General features: G+C 41.3%; 1 long non-coding RNA gene across 1 annotated transcript; it reads left to right on the top strand.

Moving 5' to 3' along the window:
* Nucleotides 1-9,783: 9,783 nt before the first annotated feature.
* On the top strand, nucleotides 9,784-13,791 carry LOC109483143. The gene is made up of 5 exons (XR_002140995.1): nucleotides 9,784-9,808; nucleotides 10,214-10,333; nucleotides 10,592-10,699; nucleotides 10,995-13,100; nucleotides 13,225-13,791. It is a non-coding gene; the product is annotated as an uncharacterized LOC109483143 (long non-coding RNA).
* The last annotated feature ends 2,661 nt before the right edge of the window (nucleotides 13,792-16,452 follow it).

Below are 16,452 nucleotides of genomic sequence, written 5' to 3'. Positions count from 1 at the left end.
GAATAAAGAGTCCAAATTTAACACTTTTTATTTTCACCATTAAAAGATAATAGAATCGCAAAAGGAAGGCACTCTTGGAATGGTGATGCGAATTTCAGCTGTCTAAAAATGCTGCCTTATATTCTGTCTTATGTGACTGGTTTTCTCACAGCCTGCTTGAAAATTCTACGGTATCAAAATTCTTTCGACGAATATGGCCACAACATATAGACATTGCGATACTACAGGGTGGGCTTTGAGTCTTTACTGTAAAATGTTACTTTTTGCCGTTATATCACTTGAAATCATGTCGAGATGCTACATTATGAATACGGCTAAGTCCCAGCAAGATGGTTACTCAGTAAAAAATCTCAAACTGTATCCGCTATATACTTCACATTCTTTTGTTTTGACCTCCACATAGCGGCTCAACTAAGCACAAAATTGCACTGGATACCGAGATTTGCAGGCGTGAAGCAAATGTAAGGATACGGATAAGTCTCAATGTTTTACGCGTAACATTTCATTCATCTTTATACATCTAGTATTACAACTTTTTAAACTCTTCGCCTTCCCAAAGTGACGGAGCCAAATCCTTACATCTTCTTGGAGAATACATTTTGCGGCAAAATATAACATCTGTGTCCATAATATCACCAGGGTCCATAATATCGCCACCTTGAGAAACAGTGTGCTTCAAGATATTTTTACTGCAACATACTTTTGGTATGCACTCCTTCACACATCAAATGTACATATCTAGGGTATGTTGCAGTAAAAATATCTTTAAGCACACTATTTCTCAAGGTGGCGATATTATGGACCCTGGTGATATTATGGACACAGATGTTACTCTCTAGTGGACTAACTCCCTCGGCATGTTATCTCTCTATTTGACCGATTTCTACTCTTTCCAGCCGCCTCCCGAAGCCTGGTAACGTTAGAGGCTAGAATTCATCCACTTGTATCGGCTTAGTCATTCAATCATTCATTCATTCAGCCATTTATCCATTCATTCATCTATTCATAGGTTACTATTAACCTCTCTGTCCGATGAACCGAAGTTTAGAATCTTGAAAAACCGACTCAAGTTCCAAACAATCCACTACACACAGCTTAAGCCATGCTGGATTTAGTTGCCTGTGTTCGAAATAATCGTACGTCCTTATATGGTCATCACAGCATTATCTCAATGATAACTATCTAACACACGGTTCTTTGTTTGGGTGTGATTTCCACATGCCTGAATAGTCATGTCGGCAGCCTATAATGACAGGTTAGTCCTGATTACCCGATGATGAAGTCGAAGGTGACCTTCTGTCAGTTCACAAATGGGCGGCTGGTTCAACGTGTTCGATTCGTCGGTACTGCGCCTGCGCACTAGCGCGCTGGCGGCGACGCTGGCGGCCATGATGCTGAGATTAGAGATGACGCATTTCAAAGTTTTGAAATTTTTGCCTGTTGTTTTTGTGAGTAACAAAAGGTGATACAGACCACACTATTTTGAAATAAAGGACGTTTAACGTAAATTTTAACTAAAACTAGTATATATTTCATGTGACAAAGAAAATAAGATTTCACGAATAAGACCATGGTCATAATTGTTGTAGGATCATTGTACGACTTCTTAGGTTAGTTGTGCCTGTGTCGTACAACGTTGTTACAGAAAGCTGCCATAAATTCTTGTCGGACGTTAACGTTGCTTCTGTCGCAGCTTGATTGAAACTTATACCGTATCAAAATCGTACATGGGCCCTAGGACACCTATGGTTGCGCGCGCGCTGTTGTATGTGGCGTCCCGCTTTTTATGAATTCTGATCTACTTCTTACATATTTTGGCCATACATCAGCACATTTTCTGACGTCTCCTGTCATTAACTAATTATGATTAATCTCAGTCCCGCCCTCTGAGGTCAATAAGCCTCGGGTCGGGCCTTTTCACCATATTTTATCTTAAAATCTAGACCGAGAGGTCTTAATTATGATATGACCGAGAGGTCTACTCTCCAAGCAGAGGTTGTGGGGGAATGATCGTTACATTTTTAAGTATGGCCGTTTTTTTTTTGTCCTGACCCCCGTCGTTGGCCGCGGAGCTTCTCTGGCTAATGGAGAAGCTGTCTTTTTGCTACCGAGAGGGATCTGCTTGGAGATTACGAGAGGTCATACTTATGCTATTGCATATCAATGGTCCTGATCTTTTGGAACTATTGCATTGCCAGTTCTTTCTTTGATACACAGTATTGACAGTTTACAGTTTTAAGGAAGTCAGTTTTTACGCCCTGGGTCTGAATGAGTCACACTTCTCGTAAATGTAGCTATGATTCAGCTATAACAAAGCCGTGTGTGTTTGGGTGGATGTGGCCTCACTACTTATGCATTCTTACTTGCACAAGGGGCCTCCGGTAAGAAATGTCATTGGGTCAAATCTTCTGCATTGTTGTTTGGAGAAGTGGAGGGGTGACTTGTCAGTACAGTGCGCTCTAACATGGGGGCCCGCAAGCCCTTTTCCGTAGAGCGTAATCGGCCGTTTTGATTCTACGTAGAGCGCAGACGGGCCACTCTTCGCATTTTGCGTAGTGGAGGGGTGACTTGTCAGTACAGTGCGCTCTAACATGGGGGCCCGCAAGCCCTTTTCCGTAGAGCGTAATCGGCCGTTTTAATTCTACGTAGAGCGTAGACGGACCGCTCTTCGCATTTTGCGTAGAGCGTATTCGGCGTTTTAATTCTGCGCAATGCGTTGTAGCCACTTGGAATTTATCGTAATGCGTAATCGAGAGGTTTCCGAATTCAGCGTAGAGCGTTGTGGGGATCCCCCCCCCCCATTCAGGCCCTCTAACATGGCCAACATGCACGTGAGAGGCATGCGTAGAACACGCAAACTTTTGTTCTTAACAGATTGGCATCAAGCGTAGATACTAGTAGTAATCCACTGGCCACACCCCGAATATCCGGTTAACATACATAGAAGGTATCTGTATGTATTAATCCAACATTACTATAAAATCACAGTTATTAACAAGAGAAAAAGTGTCACGACCTAGATGTTAAATTGAATAGTACGTTATAATAGTTTTGAGGTCTCTATAGTAACTGAAGAAAAACAATTAGCCCATTGGCGAATAACACAAAAATTACAGATGGCGACGTAGTGATTATCGTGTTACTTATCTCAGTGTAATGAAGTGGATCTTCATAATTACGATAATTAGCATTGTCCCTTTTATCCTTTCGTGCTGTGTTGCTCTTAAAGTATACTTAAGAACTTAGCTCTTAAAGTATACTTAAAAGCTATATGTATACTGAAGGCTTGACGAGTCCGACTTTTGTCGCCTTGGAAATGCATGGAAAATCTATTTGAAGTGGCTGCTCTCCTCTCTTCTGCAACTGCATCCAAACGCGACCTGCATCTTTCATGAGCACGCCTTTGGATTTACGCTTGGCTGCCCAAGCGTTGCGCTGCGCTCATTACTTATCCTTGTCGAACCTGTTAAGGCCCCTTGCCGCCAAATCCGTGGTGCCGGTGCCTTATCCATTGTCTAACGTTCGCCGCTGCTTGAAGACGCGATAGAAATCTCGTGTCTGGCTTTAGCGACACCATGGTGCCACGGTCGCAAGACTTCACACCGATGCCTCGCTTGGCGAGCGTAACACGGGCGCTACCCAAGCTCGGGTACCGGGAGACAACCCGGCGACGAAATGTTAACGAGGGCGGTAGACCCGGACCGGGGCGAGAGATTGAGACTTGGCGGGCTCTGCTGCCCTTTCGCCCGACGAAGTTAGGAGCCAGCGCCGGTCTTCTTACAGTGATCAGCATGCACCTTTCCTGGGCAGAGGCTCTTCAAAATGGTTAGTTGGTTTTTCTATATCCTACATAGCAATAGGATATTAGCAATCTGTATCACCTTATAGATTCATTGAGGCCGCAGGGGCAAAAAGTGGTGCATGGGACTAAAGTTGGAGTTGTGAGGCGACCTCTCCACAGTTGGGGGCTTACTAAGAAATACCCATGGCCAAGTAGTCTTTTCATGCCATTACCAACACTGCACTTTTAGGTGAGTAACTTATAAAAACAAACACGGTTATATATATATATATTACTTAGTTTATTATCTGCTTTGTTAAAAACGTATGGATCAGTTTTGTTATTGGTTATTTTTTGCCTTTTTTTTGTCATAAATTCTAGTTAATTGTTGGGCAACGAACACACGTCATTTCGCAACGTCATTTTGAAAAGGTGTAAGTAGCTTTTTAACCGGCTACTTGCTCAATTTTTTCCAACCAATCGCTTGTCTCAAGTTCACATAACCGTTTAAGCTTGGGGGAACCCTACTTACTGGCTTATTTCAATCCGTAGATGACTGTGTGAGTGTTTTTTGTGTTGTAAGAAGAGATATTTTCCAGCTCATTTCATCGCAAAAACGTTTCCAGCTCTTGATTATAAAGTAGAAAAAGAGCCTTGAACACGGGTATTACGCAACAAATGAGGGCCCGGTCATACATACGTCGTACGATCTACCAGACTAACTACGTTGGCTATATATTGGAGAATATTTTCCAGGTGAGTTTGGCCGCCTTGTAGTTTCGCCTTGTGGCTTCGGAGGGAAAGAAACAACCTTCCCGCGGCCTGACTCCCCTGGCCAATTTTACTCTCCTTTTTGTCGATCGAATTCTACGATCCGTATTCCCGTAGAAAGGCCTGGTGGATGCTATGACATTCGAGCTCACCAATTCTTGGTACAGACCACTATTCAAAACATGGTGTGCTTCAAAAGCTGCACGAAACCCCCCAAAAATTGCTACCACCTCGGTCATGTGCATTCCTTAACTTTAAGCGACATTTTGAGTCTTTATGGCAATCCCGAATGCGAGGCGACCTACTTTGAAGTACGAAACAGTTTCTGATGCAAATGACATTCCGCCAATACTAACACAAGCAGACAAAAAGAATCCGTGCATTCTTGGCAGGATCTACTTTGAACCACGCCAACCCAAGTCATGCTAAAACAAGACAAACTTTCTTTGCAACAATGGCGGTTCAAAGTCGTCTATAAATACGCCCGTTAACGCCTGGCGTTCTTTTTGGCGCGCTTTTGATAACTTGCTACATCACTGGGAGCATGCCAAAAATTCTACCATCTGGTCTCATTACAGTTTTACACTAAGTCTTTAACATTTACCTGAACTGTGCTCTTTACATGGGGACAAAGACCGCTTTGCGAACGGTTTGTTTGTGGTTTTCTGACGGCGAAAATTGTGGGCTGGATTCCGCATATCTTGTTATCTGATGTACAGTTTAAAAGAAACGTACTAGGATTTTTCAACGTAGACATTCGCATTAATTAAGACTTATAGAATTACATATACCAGCTTAATCATGTAACGTTCCGACATACAGCTCCCTCGACAAGTATGTACGGCCAAACGGACATTTTCAGCCGGAATAGGGCCGATGTAGTCTCGGTCTCATCACGTACTAGATCGAATATTGCGCAATTTTTAGTGATCGGGCGATGTTCGCTTGTCACCGGGCCCGTCCGATACAAGGGTTTTTTTGACGCTGGGGAAACCCCCAGAAGAAAAAGATACCGACCAAAGGTTCTTTTGTAGATTCTGCCGTAGAGTCTGCCGTACTGGTATCGGCCGTACCAGCCATGACATGCTTTGTGCAGCTATGCAGTGACTAACTGACGGAAGCTTTAGACCGTCTAGCAAGACAAGAGCCTAAGAAGAATTTTCAGACGACGATTCACTCGACTTTCCGGTGGTTTTGAGATTCGGTGGCCTTCTGGCGATCGCCCGAAGGACAGCGTGACTGCAGCTTTAGGGCCTTTGTGATACATAGTGCGATCACAAACTAATGGCATTTGGTGGGATAGGCCTGTGTGTGTCCTACAGCTTCAGCTGCATATTGTTACGTAAAGAGTGGCCTTAGATCCTTGTCCTGTGGTTGGTTCTGTCATAGCCTGCTAGTTGAAAATTCTACGGCACAAGAATGGCGCAATGACCTGTACGAATATGTGACCGCGCCGTTCAGACGGGTATGAAGGGCCGATGGATCGGACCAGTCCTTCCCGCACAAAACGCCATAGAATGGACCAAAGTCAACTGGCACGACGTTCTCATGGCCTAAAAAGTAGCACCAGATCGCTGATAGAAGCTATCTCTATCTTCCAACATTAGGACGCCGGGCACAATGGTTAATTGATTCGTATCAAGCGTCCCCCGTCAGAAGCCGTCTGGTGGACGCATTTGTCTTGTTGAAAGCCGCGGGCTACTCTCCTGGCAGAGTTAGACTGGAAAGATTTTCTGACGGAGCGCCGACCCTTACGGTGGCGTATTGGATACTACAGCTAGTACATGTATGTGTCTTGCCTATTGGATTTAGTCTTGCGTGTTGAATGTCAGTAAATGTCAATATCAGACAGATTTCCCCATCCGTAATATATTTTTATGACCTCCCTGAAACTGCATTGGATGCCTTTACACTGCAATTAAATTCAGTTTTAATTGCACGATTGAAGAGAAGCTTTCAGACTTTTGAGGGCCCATCCTTGCGTGTGCAACTTGCTTGTCCCTGGCCTGTATATGGACGTGGACACTAATAATCCACCGTCTTAAGAACAGCCTCCAGACTGAATGGACCTCGCTGAGTGCACACTTATCCAGGGGGTACATTAGAGGCGAAGGTTAACTAAGTAACTCACGCCACGTGCTGGTCAAACACGTGTCTGGACTTCTTAGGGGGGGGGGGGCAAAACTGGACGTTTGACCTTAAATGGTCTTAGCATATCATTGTCCATCTTTGTAGATCTATATCCTGATGTAAGGTATGTAACGGGGTGGTAGACGTGTGTGTGTGAGTGTATATGTGTGTGTGTGTGTGTGTGTGTGTGTGTGTGTGTGTGTGTGTGTGTGTGGTGTGTGTGTGTGTGTGTGTGTGAGAGAGAGAGAGAGTCTGTCTCTCTCTTCCTCTCTCTCTCTCTGTATGTGTTTGTGTCTGTCTGTTCTATTTGTATGTATGTTTGTGTCTGTGTCTGTGTGTTTGTCCGGCCAGTTTCCACTACATCGGGGTGTCTAGGGGGGGTCAGAAAAGCAGCCAGGCAGAAAACGTGGCAATCTTCCACTCAAACGCGTACTTAGAGACTGCCTTTGTTCAAAACAGCAGGCAGAGATGTCTTTGCCCCAATGAATTAGGTTATTCGGTACAACCTGAACTGAAATGAACTCCATTTGCAATGTTATAGGTCATTACAGTGCGCTGCTGTTAACGAAATTGACATCCACTCAAAGCCTCTTGAATTAGTGCAATTTGATACGTTTCTTTTCATTTAAAAATCACTACACACCGGAGATATCCAAGAGGGCCCGCATGCCCTTTTCCGTAGAGTGTAATCGCCCGTTTGAATTCTACGTGAAGCGTTGTAGATACGTACCTGGAATTTCTCGTAAAGTGCAATGGGGGAGGCTTCTTGAATTCAGCGCAATACATACATGTAGCCAGCTCTCAAAATTTAGCGTAGCTCGTTGTGGGGATTCCCCCATGCAGGCCCTCATCCTTACGATTGATCTAATCATTTAATCAAGTTTATTCACCAACACACAGCTAGCGTTCTTTTTGTAGATGACGTTTGTCCTTAGTTTCTCTTTTTTTTTTTGGAGGCAGAAACGGTAACCTAAACTTTAACTGACTCACACCAAGATAGGAAGAGTCTAGAACATTCTGTGTAAGACCACAGACATCTCAAACTGTTACGTCTGACCTTTCTCTTGAGTTGGCGCCGGATGGATGCTTAATGAGGCTTAAAAGGTCAAACCTCACTGGTCCATTGTTTCATGTGACAATCACGCCGAAGTAAGGCGACATCCAACCTGGTAAAACCGGTTTCTAAACATCGCCGCAGCCTTTATTTTTACGACGTCTATCATGTGTTGCCAAGTTGCTGGCATAGAAAATCTTTGCCCAATAAGTAGACTTAAGAAATGCTGAAGTGTGAATATCATGGATAGATCCAAGTGTTACATCTTAGGCTACTTTTAAAGATCATACTCAGAAAACATCACAAATACGTCATACAACGTCATATCCTGTCTTAGGTTGTGCCGTTAAGAATGACTCTGTCTGGTGTGTTCGTTGAACCAGAAAATACGACCAAACAAAACATATGACAACGAAAAATCTCTACAAAACCTTTAAAAAAACATTTGACGAGAGGTATGGTGTCAAATTTTGCTATTTGGGCTTGACATATCCATATACAGGAACTAGTAGTCCGTGAGACCGGGATTTTCTGTAAATGAGTTTTCTCTCACGCCCTGCCCAAGTCCCACGCCTCAAACCCCGGTAATTATCGCATACCTTTGATCTCATCTGCATTTTGCACGGGCGTCTGACGCAAGTAGTCCTTTGTTCTACATGGTCCGGACAACAGTCTTTTGCTGATTTGTCCCGTGGGTTTTTCAACGTTTGTGCTTTCTCAGAGGTTTTAGTGGTAAGCAACTTTGGACGCGTTCCCATATACTAGTATGTAATGATATGTGATGACTGCGCCTCTAGCTTATCTGTCAACTTTGAGGACCACACAACGGCTGTGACTGAACTAACCGTCGACAAGGATCTAAGATCCTTGATCTTAGATCCTTGACTATCCTAAAAATGCGCTCGGTTTGCGATCGTACAGCATTCCCAGGACGTTTTAACGGGACTCTAGTTTAATTATTAATTATCTGACTTCGTCACAACTGAATGATGGTTCAAGAAAAGAAGAAGACAGAAACCAGTAGATACAATGAATGTCGTCATGAAAACATGTCGATGTTGAAATCTGTCTTACAGCATTTACAAACTTTTGTATCTTCACCAGTTTTGAGGTCCGGGATCAACGACAACCTGCCACGACAAGGATCAAGAAGCTCGTCCTCCGGAGGTAAGGTGCCCATTTCCTCTGTGTAATTTTTTTTCTGTGGCATGGCATATATAAATTGTGTTAAGGGCGGTCAGTGTTGTTGAATCAAAGAGCGAGCCAAGAAACTACGAATATCATGTATTATAAATGGTTCCTGGTGTTCTTACAGTACGTTTTATGGTGAAGTCCATCTTCTAACAGTCACTGTAAACACACCGCCAAACTCTATCCCGACTTGTCTTTCCAAGCCAAAATTTATGATTTAAGGTTGTCCACAATGACATAGAAATGACCTCTGCAGTCTGGAGAAGACCAATTCTTAACCGACTACATAGTAACTATAAACGTATCATGAGTGGTTATTACTCTGACAAAAGATGACCCAGGTCTCTTTAATACATTTCTTGTTAAAATCATTTGCCTGTCTGGACAGAAAACAACCCGTACAGCACGTTTTTGTTACCTCTTCAGGGTTTCGTGACATGCTGACATATCATGGCGCGTTCTAGCAACAACTCATCACATTTGGCCTCAGCTTAGATCTACGAAGACTCTAAAAGATCTTTGAAGACCAAGATATCAATGAAGGTGACTCTCGCTCCCGCATTCATATCTATTCGTTGATGTCTAGAGTTTTTTTTTTATTCCAACATGTAATCACCAGACGTGGTGACGACACACTCAAGTTTTTTCAACTTATATTAATACCGCCACCAACACAGGGGACAAATACATGACAGCACAATACTCATTTACACCTGAGCTGAGTGAGGAAAGTCGTGTAAAGTGCCTTTCCCAAGGGCACAAGATCGGTGGCATGTCAGGACTCGAACCCGGGACTCTAAGTTCCGAGTCGCGCACTCTGCCGCTACGCCACACGACCCCACTAGTGTTGTTAGGACGCCCTTTTATGATTGGAAAAGAGTGTACGTAGTTACTAAATAATGTAGAGCACTTTGACATTTGGTGAAATCAACCAGGCAGCTTGATGGGACGAATCGGATCTATTATATCGTAAATTCAAGTGGCGAGCACTTGGGCTACATCGATTTGCTCTTTCTTGTGTAAAATGAGTCATATCTGATAGATTCCAAGAACACAAACGTATCATAAAGATTGATTGATTGACTGATTGTTTGATTGATTGATTGGTTGATTGATTGATTGATTGATTGATTGATTGATTGATTGATTGATTGATTGATTGATTGATTGATTGATTGATTGATTGATTGATTGATTGATTGATTGATTGATTGATTGATTGATTGATTGATTGGTTGGTTGGTTGGTTGATTGATTGATTGATTGATTGATTGTTTTCCGTGCAGGTAAAGCAACATGGCTAAGCCCATGCAGGCAAACCCATGTAGGCAAGAAATAGAAGACATCACCAACAAAAAGACAACATGTACAGAAAGCAGCATAACCTCGAGGTTTGAAGAGGACAGGTAACATTTTAGTGCAAAATATGATCCCATAGATCTCCAGTTGTAAGATGTTGTATTTCTTTTGATAATTCTAATAAAGTTTATTCACACTGCATATAATTACTATCCAAAAAGGTATCTAGAGATATCTGAGTATGTGTTGTGTGTGTATGTTTCTGGCCTTTGTGCGTGTATGTGTGTATGTGTGAGTGAACAAGCTCAGTATACGCAGAAGTGTAAAGTATTTTCCGGCACAGTAACCTTTCCATTCGTTTCCAGCTGACAGGATTCCAGACAACCCAAACGACAAGAAACAGTCAGCCAGGCAGCAACATGAAGAGGACAACAGGCCGCCCATCAGTAAAAATAGGATAGCAAAACGACCAGGTATCCCAGGGGTACAGTTGGAGTCACTTCGGCATATTTTAAGACGGTTCAAGTTGATTTATTTGTTTTACTCTTTTCGGTGTGGATGGTTTGGGCAAAACAATAAGCAAACAGTATATAAAACAGCTCTTTAGTCAGCAACCATTGGGTTTTACATCCTTGTTAAAAATGAAAAACCCACCTTCTTATATACTCTCTTGCCAGCCTGAAGAAAATACGAAATAAGCAATCAAGTCATCAACACAACACTGTAATACATCTGACTTATGTCGAACATTTTCACATGACATTTCAGCCAGTCAAGCATGCATCCCTGGGACACCACCACTTGAAACACACAGGCACACAGACAAAGGAAACAGAACATTTTGAAGAGCGTCACAAGAAAAGATATAACCTCCACGTAACCACGATGCAGTGCAACTGTTGAGTCGTCGAAACTTCAGTGCACGAAAACTCTGAAGAGAAAACAATACACGCAGACAAACGGAGTCTTTTTCTCGGAAGGGAACATTCATATACACACAGGAACACAAATACAGCTACAGGCACTACAGGCAAAAAAGGAACTACATTGCACAGCATTTCTAAAAAGCATCAGAAGACGAAGCTAAGAAGGCCAGGATACAGATTGATGATCCTGCATGAATACTCAAGAGGGTAAACACGAGACACACAGACATTGCCAAAGAGCGATTTTCATCATTTACTATACATAAAAAACAACAACAATGATCTCAGCCAAACAGACATTCAATCCCGGGGACACACGAACACATGGAAACAAGTCACCTACATCATCGTCATCATCAATCATTCCATAGCTTGGCACGACTAAATATGACTCACGACAGCCAATGGCAATTGCCCAGTATCACCTTTCTTGGGATCGATTTTTGTGCTACTGTATTTAAGAACAATCCATCAGATACCTCAGTGATCTACACACACATCCACACAGTCAACTGCAGCAAACCAACAACCATATATTGCATGCAAACGTCCATCACATGGAATCTATCTTCAATCAGCAAACGACCAATGGTCACCGATGTTCAACACACATCCAGAAGAAAACAACACACAAAAATACCATTTCCAGTGGTAATCACTAACTACATGTTGCAGGAACACAACTTCTGCCAATTGTAACAGGTCTGTATCTATAATTACCAAGTAATTCACCATGTTCATCACTACATTTGATTTGCACAGTTACATACCAATTAACAATGTTCTTGGCAACAAAAGCACTCATCCAAACAGCATCTACGTACGTATACTGCACCAACATGCACGTACAGCGGATACGCACCACTTCAGATACGGATATACCATTTAGTGTCCACACATTTGTACAGACTTGTTCATCATACAGGTAAGTCCCTCACCTACATTTCATCTGTCACTGCACATGTAATACCATAAATATCAACGATTGCACCTTCACCAAGTCACTCATGATCATGTAACATGTAAACATAATGCACACTCCTTGATACTGGTTGTGTGTTAGTCACCTTATTATCTTCACAGCACTTGTGCCATTATTCTCAGTAACACTTTAACGCCATGTCACTCATGCAATCAGCATACAAAACATAGCACACACTTCTTAATGAAAGTAGATGCTATTACAATATCACAACAATATAATTCAATTGCATTGCAGTTGTAGGCTACCTATGGCATATAACTCATTATAACAAATGGTCATCCTGATATATGTACATGTAGCACACACACACAAACAGTGTTATGATAGCTCCTTCCAACACCGTCAATTTAATAGTAATTCTTTACAAAAGATAAACTGCTAGTATTGTACGTTTTAATTTTTAACAGTCATTCACAACACATTCATCACAAAACAGACATTTTCGTTCACTACACTTTCAGATCACCACCACAACACTACAGCCACGACACCTCCAACCACCTACCAACAACCTACCACCATCTTATGTCCGCACTCTGGAAGGAATACAAGACACGTAAACAATACTAAAACAACGACAAAACAAACCATCAACAGAGACTAAAAACATCTCAACCAATCAGGAACACATGACACCTGGAACAACGACATAAAAACACGACAATAAACTATTTACACCTCGTCCTCTTGTGTCTGATGCAACAAAACATAACTGCCAATGATCATCACTTAGCAACATCTGCAACTTTCATCATCATCAACATCTTCCCTTGATCTGTTTATGTGTTTGTATGCACTCCATTTCCATGTTGACACACGGATCAGGTCCACAACATTGACACCTAACAATCATTGCATCATCTACAGTCAGCACACTTTCCAATGGAATACAAGACACGTAAACAATACCATCACCAGTATACGACTAAGTACCAAGAACAGTGCATTCACCGACTTTATCAGGTCTGTATATGCTCTATACTTGTTTATGTTGCTACGCTTTTGCACATTTGCTTGACACGTTTGCTTCACAACAAATGTCACAGTTCTGTCACTCATCTAAACAGTCTCTTCATCGCCTACATAGTACACGCATGCTGGATACTTACCACATCCGACATGGATATACCACACTGACATTTGTAGGATTAACTGCAGAATGGTAAGTACACAGACATTACAGCCCATCATTTCACACGTACAAACAACGCTGCTTCATCACCAATGACACATACATGGAAGCAACCGAGGTCGCTGCTGACGGGTGCCGAAAGAGTTGCTCGCAACAAAATATCCAACAGCTCTTCTCTAATTCGCCTCATACATTACATTACAACATTTGTCGTACATACAGGCATAACTCATTAACGATTCACATTCCTTCAAAATAACACTCAATACTGTAACACACCAAGCAACAGTTCCTATCGACGCACACATATAAATATAATTCATACATAGATCCTTACAACATACAACTTACACAGTGTTACTCAAATCACAAATAAAGATGCATTCATTGCAATTCAAATACATGTTTGGTCATTCATTGCAATAGCATGCAGCATACATGTGTAAAATGAGATATATACATACATGTACAATAACACATACACACACATACATACATGTACATACAATAACACACATATACATACACACACACACACAAATATGCTTACACAAACATACATGCGCTTACAAAACCAAACACACGCACATTAACACACAAATATACATATTACACAGTCATACACATATACATACATACATACGCACTCACGTACATACATAACTGTAGACACTCTAACATACACTCAAACACACCGATATACACACACATACGTTACCCCCGCACATATACACACTCGCATGTACTCAGATACACAAACAACCATTCATATATGCACACACGAACGCTCATCCATACATACATACATTCATACAGGAACAAATACACTACCACATACGAAAATACCCACAAATACACAATACCCCACGTCCACACACATCACGATCACTCACAAACATACTAACGTACACAAACACAATTACATACACTTCACAGTCACAAATACAAACACACACACCTACATATCCAGAAATACACACACGAGCTCATACTTCCACACGCCTAAAAAATTCACACACAAATACATATTAACCCCCTCACACACACACACACACAAACAAACAATACATCAGCACACACAAACACACTGATATGTATTTATAGTATGTAAACATAACAAAAAACTCTCACAGATATACTCCTCAAACACAAACATTCACACCAGCAGTCACTAAACAAACCGATGATTTATTACTATGTTACACATAGCTCCATATCACCACAACAAGCATACACACTTTTATGTAAACGCACACACACACAAACCAACAAAAACTAACCAATGCATCAAAACACCCAAATTCATCCAAATGGTACATACAATACAAATACACAATACAAACTCAGACACACTAAGACGTGCAAACCCAACTACAAATTAACAACATACATTAACTCACCAGTACATTTACAAATACAGAATAACTAACACACATCAACTCAATAACACATAAACAAATGCAAACACATCAAATACAATTATAAACTAACCAACCTCACCTCACCGGTCCCATAGCAGTCTGCCCTGCCGTCGGGCAACTAAACTAACCAACACATGTCACAAATACGAACTAACCCATCGAAACAAACACCTATACATCATACAAACTGAAAACATCAACACACACACACAAAATTCATCAATACATCAGCACAAACTTACCAATGCACTAACATATACACAAATTCATCAATACAACAACACAATCTTACCAATACATCAACACACACGCAAACTTACCAATACATCATGACACACACAAACTTATCAATTTAACAACGCACAAACTTACCAATACATCAACACACACACACACGTATGAATACATCAACACACACACGAACTTACCAATACATCAACACACACACACAAATTTACCAATACATCAACACACACAAACTTACCAATGCATCAACACACACAAACTTACCAGTGCATCAGCACACACAAACTTACCAATACATCAACACACACAAACTTACCAATACATCAACACACAAACTTACCAATGCATCAACACACACAAACTTACCAATACATCAACACACAAACAAACTTACCAATACATCAGCACACACAAACTTACCAATACATCAACACACACAAACTTACCAATACATCAGCACACAAACTTACCAATACATCAACACACAAACTTACCAATACATTGACACACACACAAACTTACCAATACATCAGCACACACAAACTTACCAATACATCAGCACACGAACTTACCAATACATCAAGACACAAACTTACCAATACATTAACACACACACAAACTTACCAATACATCAGCACACACACAAACTTACCAATACATCAACACACACAAACTTACCAATACATCAACACACACAAACTTACCAATACATAACACACACAATTACAATACATTAACACACACACCCAAACTTACCAATACATCCACAATTACAAACACACAGTCACACAAACTTAGGATATACACCAAACACACACACACACACACAAAACTTACCAATACATCCCACACAAGCACAAAATACACCAACACACAGACAAACAGCTCACCAATGCATCAGTAAAAACAAAATCACCAATACACCACCATGCACAAAATCACCAATACACCACCATGCACAAAATCACCAATACACCAACAAACACACAAACTTACCATCAACACACACAAAATCACCAATCATCACCACACACAAAATCACCAATACACCAACAAGCACAAAATCACCCATACACCACCAAGCACAAAATCACCCATACACCAACAAGCACAAAATCACCAATACACCAACACCCACAAAATCACCAATACACCAAAAAAAGCACAAAATCACCAATACACCAACAAGCACAAAATCACCAATACACCAACAAGCACAAGATCACCAATACACCAACAAGCACAAAATCACCAATACACCAACAAGCACAAAATCACCAACCCACACAATATTACCAATACACCAACAAGCACAAAATCACCAACCCACACAATATCACCAATACACCAACAAGCACAAAATCACCAATACACCAACAAGCACAAAATTACCAACCAACACAATATTATCAATACACCAACAAGCACAGAATAAGTTAATACACCAACACACACAAAATCACCAATACACCAACAAGCTCAAAATCACCAATTATACAGCAAACACAAAATCACC

This window comes from Branchiostoma belcheri, unplaced genomic scaffold (genome assembly GCF_001625305.1).
Source record: "Branchiostoma belcheri isolate BF01 breed outbred unplaced genomic scaffold, Haploidv18h27 scaffold62, whole genome shotgun sequence".
NCBI classification, from domain to species: Eukaryota; Metazoa; Chordata; class Leptocardii; order Amphioxiformes; family Branchiostomatidae; genus Branchiostoma; species Branchiostoma belcheri.
The sequence above is the reverse complement of the archived record's forward strand: the minus strand, read 5'-3'. Positions and strand labels throughout refer to the sequence as shown.